A 25827-nucleotide genomic window follows, 5' to 3' on the forward strand; every position below is an offset into this window, starting at 1 on the left:
GATCAAGCACATGTCAGCAAAGCACCCGACTTTGTGGGGCAAACCCCAGGGTCCACGACCAGTGTCAGCGGGTGTCACCACTGCTTCTTCCGCTGTTGTGCATGTAAGAGAACCCCCTGTTGTGCGTGCAAGGCAATCCCCTGTCCATACTGCATGCAAAGATGCCCCCTCCTCTCAGTCTTCACATGTTATGGCAGTTTCTCAAGAAACAGCATCAACATCCACGTCCCACTGCAGCGTTCAATTGTCCATATCCCAGACCTTTGAACGAAAGCACAAATTCGCAGCCAACGCCCCACAGGCCACAGTCCTAAATTCGCACATTTCACGACTGCTTGCGTTGGAAATGCTGCCTTTTAGGCTGGTGTAGACTGAATCCTTCCGCAAGCTTATGGTGGTGGCCGTCCCTCGGTACTCGGTCCCCAGCCGACACTATTTTACCCGGTGTGCCATCCCCACACTACACAAGCACGTGTCCCAAAACATCTGCCGTGCCCTCAACAACGCAGTTACTGGGAGAGTCCACCTGACAACGGACACGTGGACAAGTGCTTGTGGCCAGAGACGGTACATCTCCCTGACAGCACACTGGGTAAACATAGTGGAAGCCTAGACCCAGTCAGACCTTGGGACGGAACACATCCTCCCCACATCGAGGATTGCGGGCCCTATGTCAGTCAGAGTTGGCCCCACAGTGTACAGCTCCTGCGCATCATCCTCCTCATGTTCAGCCTCCATCTCAGATATCACCACATCAGTTACAAGCTGGAAGCACTGCAGTTCCTACATCCAGGCATGGTCGTGTGTGACAATGGCCGTAACCTGGTGGCGGCTCTGAGGCGAGGCGAGATCACACACGTACATGCCTGGCTCATGTGCTTAACCTCGTGGTTCAGCGGTTTCTTAAATCGTACCCCGAGTTGCCAGATCTGCTCGTCAAAGCACACCGCCAGTCAGCTCATTTTCGGAAGTCGGCTACAGCTTCCGCCGCCCTTGCTGTGTTGCAGCAACATTTGCAGCTTCCGGCACACCGACTGGTGTGTGATGTCCCCACACGTTGGAACTCTACCCTCCAAATGTTGCAAAGGATTTGTGAGCAGAAAAGAGCAGTTGTGGAGTACCAGCTGCAACAAGGCCGTCGATATTCAGGTCAGACTCCACACATGACCTCAGGAGTAGTGTTGAGCCACCCCCGTAGTGTTCGAGTTCGGTTCGTCGAACACCCGTGTGTTCGCCGAACTGTTCGTCGAACTGTTCGTCGAACACCTTCGAACACCGTTAAAACCAATGGCAGGCAAACAAAAACACATAGAAACACATAGAAAACACCTTCAAAGGTGTCCAAAAGCTGACAAACTGCTCTGAAGACACAACTAACACATGGAAAAGTGACAAGTACATATAGTCATGCGAAAAGAAAAGAGGTGGAGGAGTAAAAGGAGGGGGAGACACAGATATAGGCATGTCATGCCCTTCTAAAATCCAAAAAGTGAGAAGCCGACACGTTCAGTCCGCTCCTGCCCGTGCCACCTCCGTGTCGCCGGGTTTGTGCCAGAGCCGCGGTGAACCCTGACGGCCAGCCCCCCTCTCCCAATACTGGTGCCTGTCCGCTGGTGGGTCGAGCGAGCCCCCCTGTGGTGGAGGCAGCTCTAAGCTTTTTAATTTAAATTGTCTCTCTAATTTGAATGAATACACTTTAAATCCATTTACAAGGATCTATTGGAGGGCAAGTCTCATGCCAGCAGCCGCGTAATTCCAGCTCCAGTAGCGTCCACTAAAGCTGCTGCAGTTAAAAAGCTTTTATAAGGATCGAGCTCGGCTGTCCACCGCAAGGCATCCTACTGCCAGTCCCAGCCCCTATGCCTTGGGGTGCCTCCTGATGCTCTTCACTGAGTATCCCGTGGTCCCGAAGCATTTCCTTTGAAAAAATTAAGTGTCAAAACTACAGGTGGTGTAGCTTGCTTAACAGTCGGGATAATCCGCTGACTAGCAGACACTGCTACTAGGTACAAAGTATTTCCTGGGCTAGATGCAGTTAAAAATTTGTAATTAGATACTCTCGTTGGATGCTGAGAAAGCATTCCATAGAGTCTCCTGGCACGCCATATATGATTCTCTTAAAAAGCTTGGGGTAGGGGTCTAGGGGACCCTTTTATAGCCAAAATCACGGCCCTGTATCGCAATACGTCACCTAGGCTGAAGATAAATGGAACTGTATTACCCTGAGGGCTCGGTTGCTACAAAGGTATTGCACCTCACCCAGAGGTGTGATATCTCACTCTCAGGTAAGGATAAACACACAATTCTTTATTGTTCTAAATTAAACCATATTTACCATCACACCCATTCCAGCTGAAGCCAACGATCTCCTGAAATAAAAGAAAAATAATAAACCAACATCATCCTTACCTTTCCATGGTTCCCAGGACGGCTTCAGCTCTGCTACATCGAGATGACAGTCTGGACCGCAGCAGAAAGCTGCCATCCAGCCTGTCATCCCGCAGACACTGAGAAGCGCAGGCATGCAACATCATCCTTACCTTTCCATGGTTCCCAGGACGGCTCCCACGCTGTCAGTGACGTGCATGAGGTGAGCTGAGTTCATTGGACATGAGCTCACCTTATGCACGTCACTGACAGCGTGGGAGAATTCTCCTGCACTCAGCGCTTCAGCGTGAGAATTTTCCCACGCTGTCAGTGACGTGCATGAGGTGAGCCGAGTTCATTGGACATGACCTCGGCTCATCTGGATGCCGTCACAGAGAGACGCTGAGGAGCGCAAGCATACCTGCGCTTCTCAGTGTCCGCGGGATGACAGGCTGGATGGCAGCGTTCTGCTGCGGTCCACCCTGTCATCTCGATGTAGCAGAGCTGAAGCTGTCGTGGGAACCATGGAAAGGTAAGGATGATGTTGCTTTATTATTTTTCTTTTATTGCAGGGGATCGTTGGCTTCAGCTGGAATGGGCGTGACGGTAAGTATGGTTTAATTTAGAACAATAAAGAATTGTGTCTTTATTTCAATTAAAGGACTTTATTCTGGGTGTTTGTGTTTTTTTTTAACTTTGACTATGGGGTTAGTAATGGGGGTGCTCACCTCATGCACGTCACTTACAGCGTGGGAGAATTCTCCTGCACTCAGCACTTCAGCGTGAGAATTTTCCCACGCTGTCAGTGACGTGCATGAGGTGCGCCGAGTTCATTGGACATGACCTCGGCTCATCTGGATGCCGTCACAGCGAGACACTGAGGAGCGCAAGCATGCCTGCGCTTCTCAGTGTCCGCGGGATGACAGACTGGATGGCAGCGTTCTCCTGCGGTCCACCCTGTCATCTCGATGTAGCAGAGCTGAAGCTGTCATGGGAACCATGGAAAGGTAAGGATGAGGTTGGTTTATTATTTTATTTTTATTACAGGAGATCGTTGGCTTCAGCTGGAATGGGCGTGACGGTAAGTATGGTTTAATTTAGAACAATAAAGAATTGTGTGTTTATTTCAATTAAAGGACTTTATTCTGGGTGTTTGTGTTTTTTTTAACTTTTACTATGGGGTTAGTAATGGGGGTGTCTTATAGACGCCTCTCCATTACTAACCTGGGCTTGATGTCAGCTGGCATTATAAGCTGACATCAACGCCAACCCTATTACCCCACTGCCACCGCTACAGGGCAGTGGGAAGAGCGAGGCTAAGTGCCAGAATTGGCGCATCCTATGGATGCGCCATTTCTGGGGCGGCTGAGGGCTGGTGTTTCTAGCCTGGGAGGGGGCCAATATTCATGGCACCCTTCCTGGGCTATTAATATCAGCCCCCAGCTGTCTGCCTAGCCTTTGCTAGCTATTAAAATAGGGGGGACCACACGTCATTTTTTTGGGGGGGTCCCCCATTTTAATAGCTAGTAAAGGCTAGGTATTCAGCTGGGGGCTGATATTAGTAGCCTGGGAAGCTCCGTGGGTATTACCCCCTTCCCAGGCTTCAAACATCTGCCCCAGCCGTCTGCTTAACCTCCGCTAGAGACTAAAATTACGGGGAACCCCACGCCAATTTTTATTTTAATAAATCCTTTATTTTAACACTAAATGACAAGTACAGTAACCAACACTGTCACTGTACTTCTTATATATGTGACTGACATGTTTCTATCTATCTAATCTATGTGTGAAGCTCTATTCCTTCCATTCTAAATTGTCGGGTACCGCTGCTGAATTGCCGGCCGGCTTTTTTAAAGAGACAGTGCATGAAAACACTATTATTTTTTTTAATAAATCCTTTACACTAAATGGCAAGTACAGTAACCAACACTGTCACTGTGCTTCTTATATGTGTGACTGACATATTTCTATCTATCTAATCTATGTGTGATGCTGTATTCCTTCTTGTCTAAATTGTCGGGTACCGGTGTATGCCGCTGCTGAATTTGCCGGCCGGCTTTTTTAAAGAGTGTCTTCTGAGCAGTTTGTCAGCTTTTGGACACCTTTGCAGGTGTTTTCTATGTGTTTCTATGTGTTTTTGTTTGCCTGCCATTGGTTTTAACGGTGTTCGACGGTGTTCTAAGGTGTTCGACGAACAGTTCGACGAACAGTTCCTCGAACATCCCGGTGTTCGACGAACCGAACCCGAACACTATGGGGGTGGCTCAACACTAGCTGTGACATTTTATGTGGCGCAGCCCCTCGCTACACCCGCTAGGAAGGCACCACATAGGGTCAGGGAAACTGGCGCCAAGTTTAGCAAGAGGAGGCCCGAGGCAGCCGGACAGAAGGGTTGGTAAGAAAGGCCAGACAAAGGACACACAAAGGGGGTCCTGTGAAGCGCTCCAAAGTTATCTGGGAGTTGTCTGAGCCCCTCACCTGGTGAGCACAGTACGACGTGGGCAGCCATTACCTGCAGACGTGGTCTGGATAATAAGAACTGTGAGTAAAGGCCCTGGACTGCATCACTGACTCCGTGTCGTTACTGCTGCTGCCCTGCACCATCACCCCCATCCTCCGCATACACTGCCCTGAGGCTATACTCCTCCCGTGGGGAGTTATGCTACTGTTAGAACCTTGCTGTTAGGTTTTTTTTCCTTTGCTGGTCACATGACCTTGTTGGCCTATTTAATCCTGCTCCGCCCTTCTGGCTTTGCTGGACTTCATTGTATATCTACCTTCTAGCTAGCCTGTGCTCTGTATCTATCTCTGTTAGTTTGCTTGGTCTACGGACCTCTATGTTCTATCTATTTTGTTTGTTCGTCTGTCTGCTACTATTTCTGTTAGGAGGTGTCCCATATTCCTTCCAGTCCTTAGTACTTGTAGGGATTCCCTCCCCACATCTATAGGTCTTCGTACAGACTAGATTAGGACTTTAGCAGGTCTGATCGCAGGATCAGGTTCCCTGTTACATCGTAGGGATTCAGCTGAGTCCTATAGTAGGGACAGATCTCCTCTCTTTCCTTAGCTTTGGTAGCAGAACATAACAGTAAGTCCAGCCTGCAAATTCTCTAAGGAAAGATTTTTTTTTTGTTCCATCATGGTGTCGGTTCAGGATTTGGCTAAACACCTGCAGGGACTCTCTCTGGAAGTGGCCGAGCTCCGTCAGCACGTGAGTAACTGTCCTGGAGCATATTTCTTGGAGCCTAAGGTATGTTTGCCGGATTTATTTTTTGGTGAACATCGAGAATTTTTTTCATTTAAAAATGCTTGCTTATTGTATTTTCGTTTGAGACCCAAGTCCTCTGGGGATGAATCCCAGCGCGTAGGGTTCATAATGTCACTTTTGCGCAAAGAGCCTCAGGAGTGGGCCTTTTCTTTGCAACCTAGTGATACATGCTTCAGATCAGTGGATAGTTTTTTTTCTGCTTTAGGACTATTATATGATGATCCTGACCGTGTGGCATCAGCTGAGACTGAGTTGAGACGTTTAAAGCAAGGATCAGGTAATGTGGAAAAATATTGTACTCATTTTCGTCGTTGGTCCACTCAAACAGGGTGGAACGATTCTGCTCTGAAAAGTCTATTTCTTGCTGGGCTCAGTGAAAGGGTTAAAGACCTGCTAATTGCTTATCCTACACCTGAGGATTTGCAACAGGCTATGCAATTAGCTATACGGGTGGATAGAAGACTGCGTGCTAGGGTTAATGAGAGCAAATCCTCTGCTATGTCAGTTTCTGGTTATGATAATGTGTGTACTAACAGTGGTGAACCGATGGAGATTGGATCGGTGGCACCTCGCTCTCAAGAAAAAGACCGTCGTTTTTCGGAAGGCTTGTGTTTCTATTGCGGAAAATCTGGTCATTTGATTAAAGGCTGTGAGCTTCGTATGAAGAAAGAAAAAAAAATGGTCAGTCACGCCCGTATTGCCTGTTTAAATTCCAAGGGTATATTTTTAGCTGCTTCCACGATTGCTCAGGAAAAATTAATGGAATTTCGGGTGTTTGTTGATTGCGGGTCTACACTAAATGTAATTGATGGGGGATTCGTGGAAAAACTCAATTTAAAACCTGAACCTTTATCATCCCCCATTGCTGTGGTTTCTGTGGATGGCTCCCCTTTGAAGAATATTACTCTCAAGGTCAGTGAATTTCCTCTCACTATTAATGGTGTTCACCATGAGAAATTGGATTTGGTAGTGTTGAATAACTTGCCTTCTCCAGTAATATTGGGTTTGCCCTGGTTAAAATTTCACAATCCTGTACTGGATTGGTCTACCAGTGAAATTAAATCCTGGAGCCATAAATGTTATGACAAGTGTTGTAACGGGCGTATTGCAGCTTTGGATAGGGGAGAATTGCCTGTTCCTATTCAGGATTTTTGGAGAGTTTTTTCTGAGAAAGAATCGCAGGTTTTGCCTCCCCATAGAGACTATGATTGCTCTATTGAATTTGTCCCTGGAGCGACTCTTCCTAAAAGTCGTTTATTTAACCTTACTATTCCTGAGAGGAAGGCTTTGGAGGAATACATACAGACAAGTTTGGCCGCCGGTCACATTAGGCCCTCTAAGTCTCCTGTGGCGGTTGGATTTTTTTTTGTAAAAAAAAAGGACGGCGGTTTACGTCCTTGTCTAGATTTTCGTGAGATTAACAAAATTACGGTACGCAATCCTTACCCACTGCCATTGATTCCTGATCTGTTTAACCAGTTATTGGGGGCCAAGTGGTTCTCTAAAATTGACCTTAAGGGGGCATACAATCTGTTGCGCATGAAGGAGGGTGATGAATGGAAGACTGCTTTTAACACTCCTGTGGGTCATTTTGAGAATCTGGTTATGCCTTTTGGTCTTACTAATGCTCCTGCATTTTTTCAGAATCTGATTAATGACATCCTTAGACCTTTGATCGGTAAAAATGTGGTTGTGTATTTGGATGACATTTTGATTTATTCGCCAGATCTGGAGTCTCATTGGCGGAGCGTGCGTGAGGTATTACAGTTATTAATGGACAATTCGCTTTTTGCTAAGCTGGAGAAATGTGAGTTCGCTGTACAGAGAATTAGTTTTTTGGGCTACATTATCTCCAGCAAAGGTTTTGAGATGGATCCGGTTAAGGTTCAGGCTGTGCAGGAATGGCCTAGGCCTATTGGTTTGAAATCGATACAGAGGTTTTTGGGTTTCGCCAATTACTATAGAAAATTCATAAAAAATTTTTCTAGTATTGTCAAACCTCTGACTGATCTCACCAGGAAAGGTGCTGATGCGGTTCAGTGGTCTTCTGAGGCCATTGAAGCTTTTGTGTATCTCAAGGAGAGGTTCACCTCTGCTCCCATCCTTATGCAGCCTGATGTTACTAGGCCGTTTTTGGTTGAGGTTGATGCTTCCTCTGTGGGGGTTGGCGCAGTATTGTCTCAGGATAACGGGGATGGATTACATCCCTGTGCCTTTTTTTCAAAAAAATTTTCGGAGACTGAATTGAATTACGATGTTGGTAATCGGGAATTATTGGCTATTAAACTCGCATTTGAACACTGGCGCCACTTCTTGGAAGGTGCGGAATTTCCCGTTCAGGTTCTTACGGATCATAAAAATCTGATATATCTTGATGCTGCCAAGCGCCTGAATGCCCGTCAGGCTAGGTGGGCACTGTTTTTCTCGCGGTTTAATTTCTCCGTTACTTACATCCCTGGTACTAAGAATGTTAAGGCGGATGCCTTGTCTCGCAGTTTTTCTCCCATAGTCGGTGCTGAGAAAGAGGAAAACATTTTACAAGAAGGTGTTGTGATAGCTGCTTTAGACTCCGTTTTGGAAGATGAGATTCTTAAAGCTCAGGAGAATGCCCCATCTAACACTCCTCATGGGAGGTTGTTTGTGCCTGGGACCTTTAGGAGAGATTTGTTTGTTGAGTGTCACGAATCTCGGTTGGCAGGTCATCCCGGAATCTCTGAGACCAAGAGACTGGTGGGTCGCAGTTTTTGGTGGCCTGGATGGCAGAAGGAAGTCATTAAGTGGGTGCGCCAATGTACTATATGTGCTAGATCTAAGTCCTCACATACTCCTGCTGCGGGGTTGCTTTGTCCTTTGGAGGTCCCCAGTGCTCCTTGGACACATTTGGCTATGGACTTTATAACTGACCTTCCCCCCTCTGAGGGTTTTACTGTCATCTGGGTGGTCGTGGACCGTTTTAGCAAGATGTGTCACTTGGTTCCCTTCGTCAAACTGCCCTGCGCTAAAACTCTCGCTAAGACCTTTGTCAAAGAAATTGTCAGACTTCATGGCGTTCCTACTGACATTGTTTCTGATAGGGGTCCTCAGTTCGTGGCTCGTTTTTGGCGTGCCTTTTGTGACAGGTTGGGAATTCATTTGTCGTTTTCGTCCGGATATCATCCTGAATCTAATGGCCAGACAGAAAGGAAAAACCAGGATGTTGAGCAGTTCTTGCGTTGTTTTGTGGCAGACAATCAAGAGGGGTGGTCTGAGTTTCTGCCACTTGCCGAATTTGCTCTGAACAATCATACATCTTCTTCTGCTGGTTGTTCGCCTTTTTTTTGTTGTTCTGGGAGACATCCGTCGTTTGGGTCGTTCTCCAAGTTGGGATCTGCCGTGCCTGAGGAGGAGAATTTTTCCGGTGATTTGGAAAGAGTTTGGACGGATGTGAGTGGTAATCTTCAGGAGGCCAACAGAAAATCTAAAGACTACTTTGATAGGAAACGACAGGAGGTTTTGTTCGCTGTTGGTGACATGGTTTGGTTGTCCTCTAGGAATCTGCGGTTGAGGATTCCTTCTAAGAAATTGGGTCCCAAGTTTGTAGGGCCCTTTAAGGTGCTTCAGGTTGTCAATCAATCTGCTGTTAGGTTGGAGGTTCCTACCTCCTGGAGAATTAATCCGGTCTTTCATGTCTCTCTGTTAAAAAAAGCTGTTGTGTCGGATGGTGACGCCTCTGCCTCTGTTCCTCCGGTGGTGGAGGACGGGGAATATGAAATTTCTCGCATCCTTGACTCTAGACGGTATAGAGGTAGTTTGCAGTATCTTGTGGCCTGGAAAGGTTTCGGACCCGAGGATAACTCTTGGGTGAGGTCAGATGATGTTTCCGCGTCCAGACTTATCAGAGCGTTTCACAGGAGATTTCCTGATAAGCCTGGTCCTAGGGGATCCGGAGGATCCTCTTAGAAGGGGGGGTACTGTTAGAACCTTGCTGTTAGGTTTTTTTTCCTTTGCTGGTCACATGACCTTGTTGGCCTATTTAATCCTGCTCCGCCCTTCTGGCTTTGCTGGACTTCATTGTATATCTACCTTCTAGCTAGCCTGTGCTCTGTATCTATCTCTGTTAGTTTGCTTGGTCTACGGACCTCTATGTTCTATCTATTTTGTTTGTTCGTCTGTCTGCTACTATTTCTGTTAGGAGGTGTCCCATATTCCTTCCAGTCCTTAGTACTTGTAGGGATTCCCTCCCCACATCTATAGGTCTTCGTACAGACTAGATTAGGACTTTAGCAGGTCTGATCGCAGGATCAGGTTCCCTGTTACATCGTAGGGATTCAGCTGAGTCCTATAGTAGGGACAGATCTCCTCTCTTTCCTTAGCTTTGGTAGCAGAACATAACAGCTACACTCTGCTGCACCCACAACACCAGCCTCAGCGGTCTGCCCTGGAGCGGCGGTTCACTCTGACCGCAATCCACGGGTGGCGTAGTCGGACATTTAAACATCAAAACCACAAATAATTCCGCCACTGGTTTGACCGCCCTGAGCCACGGAACCGGGTCGCCACCACGGAGACTACAACCACCAGCATCCACCAAAAAGGGTCCGGCTCCGGGTGTCCCAAGGCCCAGGGGGCGCGTCAGAACATTTTCATCACCTTTCACAATCACCAATGGGACAAAGCAGGGATGTTCTCTGTCCCCTCTCTTATACATCCTAGTGATGGAGCACCTGCTCTCATCAATTCGCCATAACCCCAATATTAGGTGGATTGAGGTGGGAGGCACCGAGTACAAGTGCTCTCTATTTGCTGATGATGTCCTAGTATATATCACTCAATCACATATATCCATCCATGCTGTTATGGCTGAAATAGATCACTTTGTTACATGGTCAAATTTTAAAATCAATGCAGCGAAGTCTGAGGCCCTCGATGTCTCCCTCCCCAAATCCATATAGGATTCCATCCAGTCCAACTTTCCCTTTGCCTGGCCCTCACAGGGTATCAAATACTTAGGAATTCCTATTCATAGAGACCTCTCCCATCTATGTTATCTTAATTTTGGGCCCTTTATTGAACAACTCCATACAGACCACGGTTGGCAAGTTAGAACTGTAAGATTCACTACGTGAACCACTGGTGTTTTGTGGAAAAGCACATGTACACTGTGTTCCAAATTATTATGCAAAAAGTGTTTAGGAGTGATAAGGGAAGAATTTGTTTGTCAGTTAAACTCATTGATGGTGATGTGTGTCAGGGCTCTTTATATCACTGTAAGCAATTGCAGACACCTGTGCTAATTAGTTTGGCAGGTGTGTCCAATGAAAGGCAAGACTACTTAAGAAGGCTGTCTCACATTATTAAGCAGCCTACATTTTCTGCCAAAATGGGAAAGAAAAAGGATGTGTCGGCTGCTGAGAAGCAACAAATTGTGGAGTGTTTAGGTCAAGGCATGACTACAATCAACATTGTGCGATGATCAGGATGAAGTGTCTTGGCAATCAAGAAGTATGTAGCTGATTCTCAGTACACACGTGTGCATGCTGATAAGGGCAAATTGAGGACTCTTTCCAACAAGCAATTACGTCAGGTTAAAAGAGCAGCGGCAAAAAAGCCTGGTCATAGCAGCAGACAAGTTTTTGAAGCTGCTGGTGCCTCCAACGTCCCCCGAACAACAAGATGCAGGGTCCTTCAGAGGTTTGCAGCTGTGCATACGCCATCCTGTCGACCTCCTCTATCCACTTCACACAAGCAGAAACGGCTCCAGTGGGCCAAACATTACATGAAGACTGATTTCAAAACGGTTTTGTTCACGGATGAGTGCCGTGCAGCGCTCGATGGTCCAGATGGATGGAGTGGAGGATGGCTGGTTGATGGACACCCCACGCAAACACGGCTACAGCGCCAACAAGGAGGAGGTGGAGTAATGTTTTGGGCTGGAATCATGGGGAGAGAGATTGTCGGCCCCTTTAGGATCCCTGAAGGCGCTAAAGATGAACTCCATAATGTATGTGGATTTTCTCAAGCAGCACTTCCTGCCATGGTTCAAGAAGAAGAACCGTGTATTTCACAGCAAGATCATTTTTTTGCATGATAATGCACCATCTCATGCTGCACATAAAACATCTGCATCTCTGGCTGATATGGGCATAAAAGGGGACAAACTTATGGTGTGACCCCCATGCTCCCCTGACCTCTACCCCATTCAGAACCTCTGGAGCATCATCAAAAGGAGTGTCTATGATGGCGGGAGGCAGTTCACATCTAAGCAACAGCTCTGGGAGGGTATTTTGTCCTCATGCAAAACAATTGAAGCAGAAACCATCCAAAACCTGACAAATTCAATGGACGAGAGAGTTCAGAAGCTCCTTTCGAACAAGGGGTCCTATGTGAAAATGTAACATCACCTAGAATAAAGTTTTGAGTTGAAAACTGTTTGATTTCAGTTTCTAATAACCTGCTAATGCTTATAATTTCAAAAATGACCATTTTTTTGGTCTTTATTAAAATGAAAAGGTTGATCGAAAAGTTTGGCGGATCTAAGAGTGTGGCAACCCAGTAGTCATGATTACTTCGAATTCTGACAATATGAGGGTCATGTTGCAGGTAGTGCAGCAAGAAGGCACTTATGTGTCTTGCGCATCTCGGAGCCCCAAAATTATTTTCCGGGCTAGATGCAGCTAAAAATTATTATTAATTTTAAATCTGGTGGAGCTTAGTATAGATGGCCTAATAGGATCAGTGCTGCACACTGCTACAAAGCCCAAATTATTTTCCAGCCAAGATACAGATAAACATGATTAGTAATTTTAAATCTGGTGGAGCTTTATTATAGATGGCCTAATAGAATCAGTGCTGCACACTGCTACAAAGCCCAAATTATTTTCCAGCCAAGATACAGATAAACATGATTGGTTAAAATCACCCTACCAACCGTTTTAAGCTTTCAAATTACTAATCATCCATCTTTTACTCTCCCCAGGATGACACAGGGGTAGAAAAGTCGTTTCGGATCCATGATTTGTTCATCTTTATGAACGTGAGTCTGTCTACATTATCAGTGGAGAGCCGCGTGCGCTTATCTGTCAGCACACCACCAGCAGCGCTGAACACACGTTCAGACAGAACGCTGGCTGCGGGGCATGACAAGATCTCCAAGGCGTAAGTGGCTAGCTCCGGCCATTTATCCAGATTGGAAGCCCAAAAAGAGCTAGGGTCCAGTGACACAGTCATGGCTTCAATGTTTACTTGGAGATACTCCTGTACCATCGTCTCTAGGCGTTGACTATGTGTCAGACTTCTTGTCTCCTGTGGCCTTGCAATGGATGGGCTAAAAAAGTGGTGAAATGATTGCGCAAAATTGATGTTACTAGCAGATACTGTGGTTCTGTTATGGTTTGAGTGCTGAACACTTGACGGTCCCACGGTTGGCAAGTTGGAACTGTGAGATTCACTACGTGCACCACTGGTGTTTTGTGGAAAAGCACATGTAAGATTCTGCAACAGTCTCTGCTGATACTCCTGCATGCGTGCATCCCTTTCTATGGCAGGAATAATTTCTGCAAATTTACTTTTGTACCGGGGATCTAACAGTGTGGCAACCCAGTAGTCAGGATTATTTCTAATTCTCCCAATTCGAGGGTCATGTTGCAGGTAGTGCAGCAAGAAGGCACTCATGTGTGTTGCGCATCCAGGAGCACCAAGTCCCTGTTGTGTTGGTGGCGAGGTAACAATCATGCTTCCTTCCTCTGTCCTCTCCCCCCAACCTCGCACAACAGAAATGTGATCAAGGTCTCCCTCATCTGATGAGTCTTCCATCAGTTCGTCCTCCACTTCTTCCTGGGCTCCTGCACCTTCCTCACTAGTTTGGCTGCTACCATGCGCCCTGGTAAAACCATCTCCCCCACCCTCACATGCCTGCCGCCTTGGTGCTGCCGACCGTCTGGATCTTGCAGATGTTAGCCCTTCCGCATACAACTCCTCCTCCTCTACTTCCTCCACCTCCTCTTGTGCCACCACCTGACTCCGAATTCTGTTTAACATGTGCTCCAGCATGTAAATCACTGGAATAGTCATGCTGATAATTACATCGTCAGCACTAAACATCTTCGTCGCCATTTCAAAACTGTGCAGAAGGGTGCATAGGTCCCTGATCTGAGACCACTCCTCCAGCGTGATTTGCCCCACGTCTGGATCTCGTTGGCCCAGGCTATACGTCAGAACGTATTGCACCAGGGCTTGTCGGTGCTGCCACAGTCGCTGCAACATGTGCAGAGTTGAATTCCACCGGGTAGGCACATCGCATTTTAGCCGGTGAAGTGGCAGGCCCAACGACTTCTGTAGAGATGTAAGTCGCTGAGCTGCGGGATGCGAACGGCGGAAGTGAGCACACAGCGACCGTGCCCTCTGCAGAAGGCCATCTAGTCTGGGATAGTGGTCTAAAAATTGCTGGACAACCAGGTTCAACACGTGAGCCATACAAGGCACGTGTGTGACATTGCCCCGGCGAAGGGCCGCACCCAGGTTTGCAGCATTGTCGCACACGGCCTTCCCTGGTTTCAGGTCCAGTGGAGACAACCATTCATGAAATTGGTTCTCCAGAGCTGACCACAACTCCTCAGCTGTGTGACTCACATTTCCCAGACATTTCAAAGTAAAAACCGCCTGATGACGTTGAGCCCTACTGCCAGCATAGTAAGGAGGTGTGCAGGATCCCTTCTGCGCAGTTAGAAAGCTTGTGGCATGACCAGACAGGCTTTGGGTGCATGTGGAAGACCGAGAGGAGGTTGAGGAGGCAGAAGCAGTGGAGGAACTTTGACATAAAGAGGATTGACGCACAACTCGTGGGGACGGCAAGACTTGGACAGCAGCCCCTTGTCCTGCTGTCACCATAGTTACCCAGTGCCCAGTCAGCGACATGTAACGCCCCTGTCCATGCCTACTCGTCCAAGTGTCTGTGGTGAAATGCACCCTGTCACACACAGAGTTTCTCAAAGAAGCGGTGATGTTGTGTGCGACATGCTGGTGGAGCGCAGGCACACCTTTCTTTGAGAAGTAGTGCCGACTGGGCATCTGGTACTGGGGCACTGCGACGGACATAAGGTCTCGAAAATCCTCTGTGTCCACCAGGCGGAAAGGCAGCATTTCTGTAGCCAAGAGCTTGCAGATGGTGAAATTCAACCTCTTAGCTTTCTCATGGCTAGGAGGAAATGGTCTTTTACTTGTCCACATCTGAGGGACCGAGGGCTGGCTGTTGTGCTTAGACGGGGTTGATAAGGGTGTCCCCGGTAAACTGCCGGTCTGTGAGGAAGATGCAGGCGGACATGTTAGGTTGCCTTGATCCAAAGGTGGTGCTATCGATGTCGGACAGCGCTGAACACCAGCTGGTGTTACCACCTCCAAAGAAAATGATGACCTGCCAATCACGCTGGCTGTTGCGGGTAAAGAGGTGGCAGGTCTGCGCCCCAAAACAGGTGTGACTGCTGTCCCCCCAGTCACAGAGGATGAAGAGGCCACGGATGCACAAGATATGGCAGACGGTGGTTGGCCCGGCCGGCTAGGCCGCATTGTAGCACACTGAGCTTCCCACTGCAACTTATGCTTCATGTCCATGTGCCGGTTCATGCATGAAGTACTCAAACCATGAATTTTTTGGCCTCTACTTAGCTTTTGTTGACAAATGTTACAGATAACACGAGTTGGGTCATCTTCATCGATCTGAAAAAATGCCCAGGCTATGCAAGGCTTAGCACCCATGCGACCTGAAGAGCCACCACGACTTGTGGTGAGAGGCAGAGTTGTGTTTGAGGATGAAGTTGTTGACGTGCTTCCAGTACTACGTCTCTGTCCAGGAAGGCGCAACCTGACCTCGTCGTCACTAGCATCTTCCTCCACCTCCTCTGCTGACCTCATCTCTTGGCTGACTGTGGGTTGACAGTAAGTGGGATCTCCAACCTCATCATCATCACCCTGTGCGTTATCACACCCGTTGTCCTCAGAGCCAACCTGTTCCTGCCCTGACAAAAAACTAAAGTTGTCGCTCCAATCAGGTATTTGAGTCTCATCATCGTCTTCCTCATTGTCTCCACCAACAGGAGCTACAGTTTGGGAATGAGGGTCTACATTATGGTCAGAACCTTCTGCGTCTGGTCCTGGATCCGACTCATAAAGATTCTGGGCATCAGTGCAGATCATTTCCTCGTCTGGATTCACAGAAGCGCTGGAGTCGACCTCTGATTCCCAGGCTATAGCATGAGTAAACAGCTCTGCAGACTCAACCATCTGTTCTACCTCATACTCAGACGGGCAGCTGGAGATTTGGGAGCTGTGAGGAAGCAAGTGCGATTGGGGTGACACCTTTGAGGACTGGAGTATTTGTGATGTTGAAGTTGATGTGGAGGAGAGCCCACTTAAAGGAGCACTTGATATCCGTTGAAGCACCTGCTGTTTTTGTGCCTCATCTGGAATTTGTAGCGATTGGCGTGGCCGTAAGAAAGGGATCTTATCACATTGTCCGCTAAAAGAAGTAGACATTTTAGTTTGGCTGGAAGATGGTCTTTCTTCTGCAGATGTTACTGTCGCTTTAACACCTACCCCACGGACACAACCTTTTTTCCCCTTCCCAACACGCCTATTCCCCTTTCCACCAGCAGCAGGCCTTTTTCCACTCATTTTGGTGGTTAACTAATTCACAACTCTGGAGTTGTTTGCACAAAAAAACAATGGATGGGAACCGAGCAGAGCTGAGTGGCCAAACTGTGGTATTAGGCCAAAACTATTGGCTGGGTTAGATGCAGAAAAAAATTATATTCAATTTGCAACCTGATAGAGGTCAGTATAGATGGACTAATAGAACAAGTCCCACACACAGCTAGAAGCCCAAATATTTTTTCAGAGGTAGATGCAGAAAAAAAAATATTCAGTTTGCAACCTGATGGAGGTCAGTATAGATGGACTAATAGAGAAAGTCCCACACACTGCTAGAAGGCCAAATATTTTTTCAGAGCTAGATGCAGAAAAAAATATATTCAGTTTGCAACCTGATGGAGGTCAGTATAGATGGACTAATACAACAAGTCCCACACACAGCTAGAAGCCCAAATATTTTTTCAGAGGTAGATGCAGATAAAAATTATTTTTAATTTGCAACCTGATGGAGGTCAGTATAGATGGACTAATAGAGAAAGTCCCACACACTGCTAGAAGGCCAAATATTTTTTCAGAGCCAGATGCAGAAAAAAATTATATTCAGTTTGCAACCTGATGGAGGTCTGTATAGATGGATTAATAGAACAAGTCCCACACACAGCTAGAAGCCCAATATTTTTTCAGAGCTAGATGCAGAAAAAAATTATATTCAATTTGCAACCTGATGGAGGTCAGTATAGATGGAGTAATAGAACAAGTCCCACACACAGCTAGAAGCCCAAATATTTTTTCAGAGCTAGATGCAGATAAAAATTATTTTTAATTTGCAACCTGATTGAGGTCAGTATAGATGGACTAATAGAGAAAGTCCCACACACTGCTAGAAGGCCAAATATTTTTTCAGAGCTAGATGCAGAAAAAAATTATATTCAGTTTGCAACCTGATGGAGGTCAGTATAGATGGACTAATAGAGAAAGTCCCACACACTGCTAGAAGGCCAAATATTTTTTCAGAGCTAGATGCAGAAAAAAATTATATTCAGTTTGCAACCTGATGGAGGTCAGTATAGATGGACTAATAGAGAAACTCCCACACACTGCTAGAAGGCCAAATATTTTTTCAGAGCTAGATGCAGAAAAAAATTATATTCAGTTTGCAACCTGATGGAGGTCTGTATAGATGGATTAATAGAACAAGTCCCACACACAGCTAGAAGCCCAATATTTTTTCAGAGCTAGATGCAGAAAAAAATTATATTCAGTTTGCAACCTGATGGAGGTCTGTATAGATGGATTAATAGAACAAGTCCCACACACAGCTAGAAGCCCAATATTTTTTCAGAGGTAGATGCAGAAAAAAATATATTCAGTTTGCAACCTGATGGAGGTCAGTATAGATGGACTAATACAACAAGTCACACACACAGCTAGAAGCCCAATATTTTTTCAGAGCTAGATGCAGAAAAAAATTATATTCAATTTGCAACCTGATGGAGGTCAGTATAGATGGAGTAATAGAACAAGTCCCACACACAGCTAGAAGCCCAAATATTTTTTCAGAGGTAGATGCAGAAAAAAATTATATTCAGTTTGCAACCTGATGGAGGTCTGTATAGATGGATTAATAGAACAAGTCCCACACACAGCTACAAGCCCAATATTTTTTCAGAGGTAGATGCAGAAAAAAATATATTCAGTTTGCAACCTGATGGAGGTCAGTATAGATGGACTAATAGAGAAAGTCCCACACACTGCTAGAAGGCCAAATATTTTTTCAGAGCTAGATGCAGAAAAAAATTATATTCAATTTGCAACCTGATGGAGATCAGTATAGATGGACTAATAGAATGATGCTATGCCCAAAAGATTTTACTTCACTAGGTGCAGTAAAAAAATTGGTATTCTATACACAGGTGGTATATCTTGCAACACAGATAGGCTACTCCACTGACTAACACACTCTGCAATAGGCCAAAAAGGATTAGCTTTGCTAGATTCAGCCAAATGCTGTGAAAAAAACTTGCACAGCACTGGCACAGACCTGCCTGGCAAAAACTGATAGGAACTGATGTAACCTAGTCCTGAAAAGGACTGCAATTACAATTAGTCTTTACTCCCACAATCTATCTATTTAAGAGCACAGACCTGCCTGATAAAAGTCGTAGGAAATGCTGTAACCTAGTCCTTAAAAGGACTGTAATCACAACTATTCCCTACTCCCAAGCTATCTGTAGATTTGTGCGAAAATTGGCTTGAAATTAACAAGGTATAGCGCACACAGCAACAGCGGTGCCGTCTAACACGCAGCTGCAGCAGTGAGAAAATGGTGGCGACGGGGAAAATGGCTTGGTCTTATAGGGCAAGGACATGTGACATACACTGCCAATGACACATGCCCTTGCTTGTGTGAAAAAAAGCACTTCGCTCCGTGTGTGCGCTGCGGATAGGCTGACAGATTGCACCTCCCCACTGTAAATGCGGGAAAGAGAAAAAAAAATGGAGATCTTCATTATTCCTGCAGAGATCCATCCCCTGCCCCTCCCCCCACCCCGCTGTACACTCAAACTGCGTATTAACATTAATTTTCATCATTACTGAGAAAAAATCCAGTTATGATTTTGGTGCACGAACAGTTATCGAACATAACCTCGAACAGCCGAATTTTTCTCAAATCGTTCGTGTTCGCCGAACGGCTCGAACACCTCCCAAAACAGCTCGAATTTGAGATTGGCGAACAATTCGAGTAGAACAACGCTCATCTCTACTCAGGAGTGGACCTGGATGTCTGACATATGTACCATCCTGACAAACTTTGAGGAGTCCACCAAGATGGTGAGTGGCGATGACACCATCATTAGCGTCAGCATCCCACTTGTCTGTCTTTTGCAATGCTCTCTGCAGAGAATTAAAGAGGAGGCATTGCAGCTAGAGTATGATGAGATGGATCAAGAAGCCGTAGCGGGCGAATACACACAGCCCAGCCTCATCTCATCCCAACGTGCATTGGGGGACAATGAGGGAGAGGAGGAGGAGGAGGAGGAGGAGGAAGAACACGAGCTGGTATCATGCGCTGTAGACGGTAGTACCTGTACAACTGTCATACCGTCGGTTCAGCGTGGGTGGCCTGAGGACAGGGGGGAGGAGGAAGAGGAGAGGAGGAGAGCATGGTCAGTTGTCATCTTGGTGGGGGCACGGAAGTCTTGCCCGTTACCAGTCTGGCACACATAGCTGACTTTATGTTACGCTGCCTTAACCGTGACCCTCGCGTTGTCAAAATGTTGGGTGACAGTCATTACTGGTTGGTGACACTTTTAGACCTCCGCTACAAGGAGAACTTTCACTCTCTTATTCCTGAGGTGGAGAGGTCTACAAAAATGGGGCAGTACCAGAAGGCCCTTGCTGCAGAACTGTTAAAATAAATTCCCATCTGAACATGCTAGCGGCAGAGGTCACAGTCCGTTGCCCAACCAAGACGTACAGGCAAGAGAGAAGCAACTGCAATCCTGCAGAGTCAGGGGAAGATTGTCAATGTTCTGGGACAGTTTTCTGAGACCCGCCCAGCTTACAGGCCCTGAGGCGCGGGGTACTCTCACAAGTAGTGGAAAGTTTCAAAAGATGCTGAGGGAGTACCTTGCCGACCGTACCAACGTCCTCTGTGATTCCTCTTTGCCTTTTAATTATTGGGTATCCAAGTTGGACACTTGGAATGAACTCACTCTGTACGCCTTGGAAGTCCTGGCCTGCCCTGCCGCTAGCGTGTTATCGGAGCGTGCTTTTAGTGCCCGTGGGGGAATTATAACTGATAAGCGCACTCGCCTGTCAACTGACAATGCTGACAAGCTGACCCTTATCAAAATGAACAAGGGCTGGATTAGGCCAGACTTCTCATCACCACCAAATGACAGCAGAGTAACAAAAAGTGAAATCCACTGTGTTATTTTGGGAGGTGTATTCCCATGCACCGCTTCACACCCACACATGGGTATACGCTTCCTCATTTCGGATTTTTTTGCTCTTTTCCTTATCCTCAGCCTCCACCAGCACTATACCACCAGGGTGACCGTGGTCCGTGTTGCCAGCATTGCAAGTTCCTCCGTCCTAATTTTTGGCAGCTTTTGCTTGGAAGGCATAGGCAAAGACTATGGGAGACCCACTCCCCAATAATGGGAATAATGTTTTTAATATGCTGTACTGCATGGCTCTTGTAAGGGGCATTGCAAGTTCCTCCGTCCTAATTTTTGGCAGCTTTTGCTTGGAAGGCATCGGCAAAGACTATGGAGTCCCACTCCCCAATAATGGGAATAATGTTTTTAATATGCTGTACTGCATAGCTCTTTTAAGGGGCATTTAAATCGTCTTGATAAGCTACTGTGACCTCCACGTCTCTTCCAAGGGTCATTGATAGTCTTTTTATTCCACTGTGACCTCCACCACTCTTCCAAAGGGCATTAATATTGTATTTTTATTCCACTGCTGTAACATCCCTGGCGGCGTGCTTGCATGGTGCACCACCTCCCACCATGCAAGACCGCAATCTTACCTGTCAGTCCATGCTACACTCTTTGCTCCAGTAACTACTGTGTCCATGTCTCTTGTCTGATTGCTTAGGTCGTCGGCGCGGCTTTCTGCTTGTTTCTTATAGCTACTGTGTGCACAGTCCTAATGCATCCCCAGCCTATTGCTGTGAGTCACTGGATACTTAAACCCCCTCCACCCAGTAGGAGGTGCCTGAGCAACACTTTTCATCTGTTTGTTCCTTGCAACTTAGTTGCCAGGTCCTGTCCTGACTCTAGTCTGTTCTGCCACCCTGGGGGCTGAGTACCCAGGCTCGTTCCTGTATCTTGTTCCTGGTTCAGATCCTGTCTGAACAGTGTCCTAGTCTGTTACCTGTTTGTCTCTATGTCTGTACCTTCCCCTTTTCCTGCAGTATCTGAACCTGCACCTAACTACAACTAATTGTCTCTGTACTTCTGTTTGTGAGTTTTGTGTCCACTCGCTACTTCATTGCAAGTACCTTGTGTGTATCTGGTTCTGCTCATTCTGTTTCCCTGCCTCTGTATCTAACTCTTGTGTTCCAGCTATCTTCTTGTGTTCTCCAGTCTGTTGCATGTGAACAGTGCCCTGTCCTGTCTACAGCATCTGCGGATTTGCTCTGCTTTGCTTGTTCACCGCATCTGCGGGTTTTGCTCTGCTTTGCTTGTTCACCGCATCTGCAGGTTTTGCTCTGCTTTGCTGGTTCACCGCATCTGCAGGTTTTGCTCTGCTTTGCTGGTTCACCGCATCTGCGGTTTTGCTCTGCTTTGCTTGTTCACCGCATCTGCGGTTTTGCTCTGCTTTGCTTGTTCACCACATCTGCGGGTTTTGCTCTGCTTTGCTTGTTCACCGCATCTGCGGGTTTTGCTCTGCTTTGCTTGTTCACCGCATCTGCGGGTTTTGCTCTGCTTTGCTTGTTCACCGCATCTGCGGTTTTGCTCTGCTTCGCTTGTTCACCTCATCTGTTGGTTTTGCTCTGCTTTGCTGGTTCACCGCATCTGCGGTTTTGCTCTGCTTTGCTTGTTCACCGCATCTGCGGGTTTTGCTCTGCTTTGCTTGTTCACCGCATCTGCGGGTTTTGCTCTGCTTTGCTTGTTCACCGCATCTGCGGGTTTTGCTCTGCTTTGCTTGTTCACCGCATCTGCGGTTTTGCTCTGCTTCGCTTGTTCACCTCATCTGCGGTTTTGCTCTGCTTTGCTTGTTCACCGCATCTGCAGTTTTGCTCTGCTTCGCTTGTTCACCGCATCTGCGGTTTTGCTCTGCTTCGCTTGTTCACCGCATCTGCGGTTTTGCTCTGCTTTGCTTGTTCACCGCATCTGCGGGTTTTGCTCTGCTCGGCTTGTCTACCGCACCTGCGGCTCTATTCCTGTATCCCAGTCTGTACTGGTCCCTATCCTGCCTATTTTCCTACTTGCCAGTACCCGCCTGTCTGCATGTCAGCTGTGCCTGCCTGTGCCCACCTGTCTGCATGCCAGCCATGCCTGCCAGTGCCCACCTGTCTGCATACCAGCCGTGCCTGTCAATATCCACCTGTCTGCATACCAGCCATGCCTGCCAGTACCCACCAGTCAATATGCCAGTTTAACCTGCCTGTTCCTGCATTCCCCGGTGTGGGTCAACAGCTGTGACCGGGGTCTGACCTGGAGTAGCACCTGGTTCCTCTGCTCGGTTTCTGCCTGGTTCACGGAGTCAACTGAGCCGCCGTGCGACCTTGGTCAGATCGGGTTGATACTTAGTTACGCCCCTCCAGGCACTCCTCGGTTCATGGTACAGTGGGATCACTAACCACGCTCACGCCAGTCAGTCCGGGCGCGAGCGTAACAACTGCGACCTCCACCACTGTTCCAAGGGGCATTGATATTGTCTTTTTATTCCACTGGGAGCTCCACGTCTCTTCCAAGGGGCATTAAAACCGTCTTGTTGAGCTACTATGACCTCCACGTCTCTTCCAAGGGGCATTAAAACACTCTTGTTAAACCACTCTGAACTCCACAGCTCTTCCAAGGGGCATTGAAATGTTGTTTTTAATTACCTCTAACCTCCACGACTCTTCCAACGGGCATGGCATTTCCTCCTAATTTTAGTCAGCTTTTGCTTTTCAATGCATAGGCAAACACTAAGGGAGACCCACTCCCCAATAATGGGTCGAAGGATTTTAGTACGCTGTAATCCACGTCTGTTTCAAGGGGCATTGCAGTTCCTCATAATTTTTGGAAAGCTTTCCATTCACTGCTTAGGCCAACAGTGTACAGGAGACCCAGTTGCTATAAATAGAAAAAACGGTTTAGTTAAGGCCCTCTGACATCCATGTCACTTCCAAGGGGCATTGGAGTGCCTCAAAATTTTTGGTAGGCATTGCACTCACTGTATGCCCTATAACTGTGTAGCCGAACCGCTCATTTTGGTACAGAAACATATCCTACAAGACATCTGTGGTTGACTGGCCTGATATTAATGTGAATGGTCCCTGTTCCTCCTGCTCTTTCTCGTTTGCCACCACCTCATCCATCACCTGAAGCTTTGTTTTAACGGGAGTCATAGAACTGGGATAGTAGCAGGAAAACATCCAGCAATCCTCGGAGGAGGTATGATATGCGCCAAAACGCTGACCACCTCCGGCCTAGCCGCTGCTACATACATGCGCTTGCATTCCAAGGAACAGAAAGATAAGGAGATGGATGGCCTCATGATCATGAATAATTTATTCGCTGTGTAGGAGACCGACCACTGCTGCTATCTACCTTCTGAACTTTGTGTTGAAGCCTGATTGACCCAGGACCCGCAATCCTCTATGTCTGGAAGACGTGTTGCATCCCAGTGTCCAACTGTGTCCCGGCTTCAACAATATTAACCCAGTGTGAAGGCGTCAGTGAGATGGACCATCCCAGGCCACATTCACTTGTCCACGTGTTTGTGGTTAGGCTGTCCTTCCCACTAAATGCACTGGGGAGGGCACAGGTAATGTTTTGGTATGCGCGTTTGTGTATAAGGCGCACCGGGACAAATAGGGGTGGCTGGGGACCGTTTATGGACACCCGGCTGCCGGGCGGCTGGGGACTGAGTATGGATACCAGGCCGCCGACGCAGCCATGACGTGGTGGCCAGATTCCGCCTCCACATGCCTAAAAGGCCCAATTTCAAGTGCAAGCAAGCAGTATGGTATTGCAGCCTGGGGGTGGGTGGGTGGCAGGCTGCATACTTGCGCTTGCATTGCAAGGAATGGGGGAGGTACAATTGAACACTGCCCTGGGACAAAGACTTGCACGGGGATAGTTGCAAGTCTGCATTTTCTAATGCGACAAGGATCACTTCTGATGGGCACACTTTTAGGCAGTGACCTGGGTGTCAAAGATGCTTCCAGGGGTCTTCCCCTTGCTGTTCCCATGTCTTTTCAGCACTGTATGCATGTGTCACACAGCACATGGCCAGATAAGATCGTAAAATGTTAAAATGACATTTCCCGGTGAATGCATTTGTCATGGTTTAAAGCAATACAAAAGTGCAAAAACGCATAAAAAATGCTACTTGTGAGGATAGCCCAAGGTGTGGAGGAGTATTTTTGTTTTTGGTTATTTATTTTACCTTATACACAAGTCTTTACCCTGGAAAGGATGTTCCTTAACATATTTCACAGGAAAACTGTTTCAGTTTAGTTTTTGAACGTTTTATTGTGAGCCCGTAAAAGTGGCTTAATACCTCTGACCACGTTGTTGACAGCAGTGATCTGGGGGTCAGAAATGCTTCCTGGGGCGATCACCATGCTGTCCCCATGTCATTTGAGCACTGTCACTATCGTTTTGGGCACTTTTTAGGCTTTCTACAGACTGCCGGGGGTGCCGCCGCAAAAATGCTCGTGTCTCCCATAGACTACCATTGGGCTCATTGCTCGGGTCGAGCACCCGAGTATCATGGTGAGCTCGGCCCAAGCTTCGAGCACCCGAGCATTTTAGTGCTCGCTCAGCACTAATTGTGATGTTTTAGTGAAGAAATGGGATTGGCAGTAGGAAACATTTTATATAGTAAGTAAGCTGGCCAAGGTAAAGTTACATTTGGCTAACCCTACAATGTTCTTGGGAGTAAGAAAAGAGTTGTTATTGTACTTGCTGGTTAGAGATGTCAGCAGTGAGTAGTGAAGTGAAGTATGTGAAGCCAGACACTAGGAGTGTGACCGACTAAGCGACACACCAGTTGTGTGTGCAAGAAGAGTTTTTCTGAGGTAGTAAGCCCTGTAACTGTACTGTGTAAAGTCAGTCTGGAAGACTGGAGAGTTTAACTTCAATGGGAATAGCCTGGAGCCAAGAAGTTAGAGTTGTAGGTTTCTGAAGACCCTGGAGAGCTAGTGAAATGGGAGTTGAAGAGGCAACGTGTTGGCCAGACCTGTATCGGTTAATGAAAGAAGGCTAGTCTCGCCAGGCCGGGGTATGAATACAGAAGTGGACTGTGGTTAGAATAAAGACAAACTAGAAATCGAAGATCCTATACAAGCGTTCTGTGAAACTGATACTCTTTTCAAAAGATATGTGCCGTTAAGTCTAACATAATACCTGCTACCCAATATATACGTTGCATCTGTTTCACCTGTAAACTATAGTATAGTATATTTTTACATCCTGGTGTGCCTCCTTCCTTACTAACATGCTGGGTCTCAAACGGTTATGTCATCTTACAATATGCAGTCATAGGAAATATCATACAAAGAAACATTGCCTCCTGCACACATACGCAGGAACCTGTTTTACTCATGTCAGGGGTCACAATAAACCACTACTAACTTCCACTGTCACTGAATAGCGGCGGTTGCAGCAGTCATGTGAAATTTTTTATTTCATGTGGCCATTGAAAGTCATGGTGTGGAGATCAGAGGAACGGGCCGGTCCCGGAGGCAACTATGCCATTTTTTTTATTATATACTGCTAACCTGTTAAGAAGGGGTTGTCTAGATGCGGCTAAAGCTATTAAAATAATTCTATTGGTGAGGGCTGTGGAGTATCATACTGTTCATGTATTCAGTTCCAACACTTTTTTTTATATCATAAGGA

This window comes from Phyllobates terribilis, unplaced genomic scaffold, assembly GCF_046119375.1.
Source record: "Phyllobates terribilis strain yellow unplaced genomic scaffold, ASM4611937v1 Scaffold_7__3_contigs__length_470593459, whole genome shotgun sequence".
NCBI lineage: Eukaryota > Metazoa > Chordata > Amphibia > Anura > Dendrobatidae > Phyllobates > Phyllobates terribilis.